This window comes from Mesoplodon densirostris, chromosome 13 (genome assembly GCF_025265405.1).
Source record: "Mesoplodon densirostris isolate mMesDen1 chromosome 13, mMesDen1 primary haplotype, whole genome shotgun sequence".
In the NCBI taxonomy this organism is placed as follows: Eukaryota; Metazoa; Chordata; class Mammalia; order Artiodactyla; family Ziphiidae; genus Mesoplodon; species Mesoplodon densirostris.
Genome location: NC_082673.1, coordinates 83450376 through 83455461, shown reverse-complemented (window position 1 = coordinate 83455461; position 5086 = coordinate 83450376). Strand labels below are relative to the sequence as shown.

The 5086-nt window shown below is 40.8% G+C and overlaps 1 non-coding gene across 1 annotated transcript; it reads right to left on the bottom strand.

The window, feature by feature from the left end:
* Positions 1 to 4371: 4371 nt before the first annotated feature.
* On the bottom strand, positions 4372 to 4478 carry LOC132501103 (U6 spliceosomal RNA). Its single transcript, XR_009534143.1, has one exon. It is a non-coding gene; the product is annotated as a U6 spliceosomal RNA (small nuclear RNA).
* Positions 4479 to 5086: the final 608 nt, after the last annotated feature.

Below are 5086 nucleotides of genomic sequence, written 5' to 3'. Positions count from 1 at the left end.
AGAACGATAAGAACAAAGCACCTTTTAAAACTTGTTTTTCTGCCCAAAGTGTTCTGTGGATGATTTCTGGGAAAGGCCAACCGTTTCTCCCAAGGCATTCAGAGCATCTGGTCGGATGTGGTGCAGTAGTTCAGTCTGTCTTCCTAGAAGAGGCCAAATCATCATACAGATATCTGCAGACTGGATGCATCTGGAACAGATCCCAGACTGAGCCTAGAATCCCAATAAGGCTGCACCTTTTGCTTCACTTATAACCTCCTCTAGAATCATCTTACAGGTTATATAAGTACTAGTATTCCTCTCCTTTTAGGTGGTCTGACCCCGCCAAAAGTCAGTACTTCTTCATCTTTAGGGAATAGAGTTGATGCATTCCAAATTGCCCTTTTCTCTGCCTCCATTCAACAGTTACCTGGCATTTGACTTCCTATCAACCAGGTCTGCACGGTTTTTATTTTTACTAGATAACAATATTCTCTCTTGTCAATAGCTAGAAGGAACAGAACATTAATGAACATGAACAGGTAATTCCCCTTTCCGTGCCTCGCATCCTCACCTGTAAAGTGGATGGTGAGTCAAGTGAGATGACTGCTAGGACCCCTGCCAGAATCACCACTGTGTGCTTCACATCTTCCAGCAGAACTCCCCATGTAATCAAGACTTTCATTTTTTCACCAGCTGATTTCTGGAAGTTGGTTCACACTATGTCATTCCTCTCCACACTCCTTTACTAGATTGAGAAATTCCAAATGATAACAATAACTACTGTCGATTTGGACCTGCTCTGTACTTTGACCTGTACAAAGCACATGAATGTATTAACTCCAATCTTTACAACAGCCACGCAATTTGCATACTACTAACTCAGCTCTGCAGATGGAGAAACTGAGGATCGGAGAGGTTCAGTGACACTCCCAAAGCCACCCAGCTACTAAGTGTTGGTGTCAGAATTCAAACTCGGCTCCAGTGGCTGCTGGGTCCACAACCCTGTCAACTCTTACCGATGGCCTCTTTCTCAAAGACAGACTATGGCCTCATGCATGTTGGTGTCTCCTGTCCCTAGTATAGTTCCTGGAACAGAGCAAGAACAAAATGAATATTTAACTGATTAATTGAAATCAGAGTTATGTTGTCCGAGAAATTATAGGGGGAAATGAATACCCATGCTTCCTTACCACTGGGCACCTCCCACCCTAACCCCTCTGCTTCTTGGAGTCCAGCCTCAGTCTGCAGCTTTCAAGGCTCAGGCCAAGGGCCATCTCCTCCAAAAAACACATCCCTGATGGCTCTTGCCTGCATGTCTTTCTCCCACTTCTGAAATCATTCCGTATGTACTACCTATACATCACGCATCTAATGTATTTGACATTTGTGGAGTTAATCCCAGCATCCTGGAAAGAGCATCCATGAGAGAAGAAGAGGAAGTCCAGCTCAAGTCCAGATTCTGTCCCTCCCCAGCAACAGGGACTTGAGTATCTGTTAGACTCTCAGGCCTGGATCTTCCTCTGCAGAATGGCGATCATATACGCCCTTTCTCCCTCACAAGTCTGCTGGGAGGACAAAATCAAATGGAGGTGAACCGTATCCAACTCTTGGCCCAAAATGCCTGCCACGGAGTGTGCTCTTAGCAAATATTTGACTTGATGTTGCAGCTGTTCTTTTAAAGCACTGTGCAAATTGAAAGTACTGTTAATGATCGGATCAGAATGTTTCTGTGCTCCCACAAAATATGCACATATTTCTTTCCCTGAGAAAGCAGGGAACCTGGCTTCTTTGTTTCATCACAGCCCATGTTCACACATTCATCATCTTTCACCTAGATTACTGAAATAGCTGCTGAACTCTTTTTTTTTTTTTTCCAACTTATCCTCCACAATCAACCTAATGAATCTATGTCTATTTTCTAAAGAAAAGCTGCCAGGTTCCCTCATTACGTAAGAGAAGATAGACAAACTCTTTGGCATGTCATAGAAGGTTCTCCATGATTTTGAACTTACCTCCTAGCCTGGCCTCTTGCCATTACTGGACCTCACATCCTAGGGTCCATCCACCTTGAGGTTCATCTTATATGATGCCACTTGAACATGGGATTCCATACTAGCTCTCTAGACTGGCCCTGTATTCTGTAGCTCACCATATCATCTTCTACTTCTACCCCAGGGAAGACAGGTACCATATACTCCAACCAAGCCAATCCCCAAACACACAGTATAGCCTGGAGTGTTCTTCCCCTCAGCTTCTCTATCATGAAAAGTCTTATCTCTTCTTCAAGACCCTGATCAAATATCACTTTCTTTTTCTTTTTTTAATTGGAATAGAGTTGATTTACAATAGTGTGTTAGTTTCAGGTATACAGCAAGGTGAACAAGTTATACATATACATATATCCACTTTTTTTTAGATTCTTTTCCCATATAGGTCATTACAGCATATTGAGTAGAGTTCCCTGTGCTATACAGTAGGTCCCTATTAGCTATCTATTTTATATATAGTTGTGTGTATATGTACATCCCAGTCTCCCAATTTATCTCTCCCTCCCCTTTCTCCACTGGTAACCATAAGTTTGTTTTCTACATCTGTGACTCTATTTCTGTTTTATAGATAGGTTCATTTGTACCATTTTTAAGGTTCCACATATAAGCTATAGCATATGCTACTTGTTTTTCTGTCTGACTTACTTCAATCAACATGACAATCTCTAGGTCTATCCATGTTGCTGCAAATGGTACCAAATATCACTTTCTCAGGAATGTATTTCCTGACTCTCCCAGTCAGAATCAATTGAGCACTGAGTGTTCCATCAATATTTGGGGCTCGTGCTTCCCTGGTGGCACAGTGGTTGAGAGTCCGCCTGCCGACGCAGGGGACGCGGGTTCGTGTCCTGGTCCCGGAAAATCCCACGTGCCGCGGAGCGGCTGGGCCCGTGAGCCATGGCCGCTGAACCTGCGCGTCCGGAGCCTGTGCTCCACAACGGAAGAGGCTGCAACAGTGTGAGGCCCGCGTATTGCAAAAAAATATATATATATATTTGGGGCTCACTTTGACTATAGCACTGGTCCGTTATGGTGGGTGTATAATGCAGTCTTCACCACCCCAGTATCTATACTAAGAGTCCCTACAAAGCAGAATTCATCTTTACCATCTCCTAACTCATAGAAAGCATTAAAAAATAATTATAAAGTTCAGAGGTTAAAAAGGCAGGCCGCCATAATCGGAAGTTTCTCCCAGCAACTGCACACATAGAATTTTTCTGTTTGAATACATTTGGTGCTCCCATTAAAAAAAATCCCCCCGCCGCATGTCTTCAGGTCCATTCTCTACGTCTGCATCTTTATTCCTGCCCTGTCACTAGGTTCATCAGTACCGTTTTTTTAGATTCCATATATGTGTGTTAGCATACTGTATTCGTTCTTCTCTTTCTGACTTACCTCACTCTGTATGACAGACTCTAGGTCCATCCACTTCATTACAAATAACTCAATTTTGTTCCTTTTTATGGTTGAGTAATATTCCATTGTATATATGGGCCACATCTTCTTTACCCATTCATCTGTCGATGGACACTTAGGTTGCTTCCACGTCCTGGCTATTGTAAATAGTGCTGCAATGAACATTGTGGTACATGACTCTTTTTGAATTATGGTTTTCTCAGGGTATATGCACAGTAGTGGGATTGCTGGGTCATATGGTAGTTCTATTTTTAGTCTTTTAAGGAACCTCCATACTCTTCTCCATAGTGGTTGTATCAACTTACATTCCCACCAACAGTGCAGGAGGGTTCCCTTTTCTCCACACCCTCTCCAGCATTTATTGTTTCTAGATTTTTTGATGATGGCCATTCTGACTGGTGTGAGGTGATACCTCATTGTGGTTTTGATTTGCATTTCTGTAATGATTAGTGATGTTGAGCATCCTTTCATGTGTTTGTTGGCAATCTGTATATCTACTTTGGAGAAACATCTATTTAGGTCTTCCGCCCGTTTTTTGATTGTGTTGTTGTTTTTTTGATATTGAGCTGCATGAGCTGCTTGTAAATTTTTGAGATTAATCCTTTGTCAGTTGCTCCAATTGCAAATATTTTCTCCCATTCTGAGGGTTGTCTTTTTGTCTTGTTTATGGTTTCCTTTGCTGTGCAAAAGCTTTTAAGTTTCATTAGGTCCCATTTGTTTACTTTTGTTTTTATTTCCATTTCTCTAGGAGGGAAATGGGTCAAAAAAGATCTTGCTGTGATTTATGTCATAGAGTGTTCTGCCTCTGCTTTCCTCTAAGAGTTTTATAGTGTCTGGCCTTACATTTAGGTCTTTAATCCATTTTGAGTTTATTTTTGTGTATGGTGTTAGGGAGTGTTCTAATTTCATTCTTTTATATGTAGCTAAAAACATAGAATGCTTCACAAATTTGCATGTCATCCTTGAGCAAGGGCCATGCTAATCTTCTCTGTATCGTTCCAATTTTAGTATATGTGCTGTCAAAGCCAGCACACACTTTGCTTTTGCAAGTAAATTTGCAAGGATTTAGAATTGTTTCAGCTTACTTCAGGTGCAGGTATAGTTCATATATCCAACCCCTGTGGATATAGTACATATTCCTATATTTAACCAACAGGTGAGAAATAAACAGTGATGGTAAAGATGAAGAAAAAAAGCTAGAGTCACTTCAATTCTGTCATTCTATGTGCTCTTAGAGTGTTTATTTCAATTTAAAATTGAAATAGAATGTGAAATTCAAGCAGTAAAATTTTAATTTGGCAAATACAAATTTTGGTTCATACATGAAATATATTCATCCCATTTCATGATTATTACTGAAAATAATTCTGCTTATAGAAAGAGACCTCAAAAACAAATCTGTTTCAGGGGATCAACCAGGCTAGATTTGCCAGTTCACTCTCTGAGTTTCCAAGGACAAGCAGCCTCATCTAAAAATGTCATGTTCTATGATTATATCAACTCTCATTCTTCATATTTCTGAACTTGGGCATCTCAGCGTGCCTGAAATCCTGCTACAAAACCAAGCAGGAAATAAAGGAACAAAATTAGTTGATACCAGGTCCCTAAATTATGTTCTTCACTTTATTCTGATGTTTCTC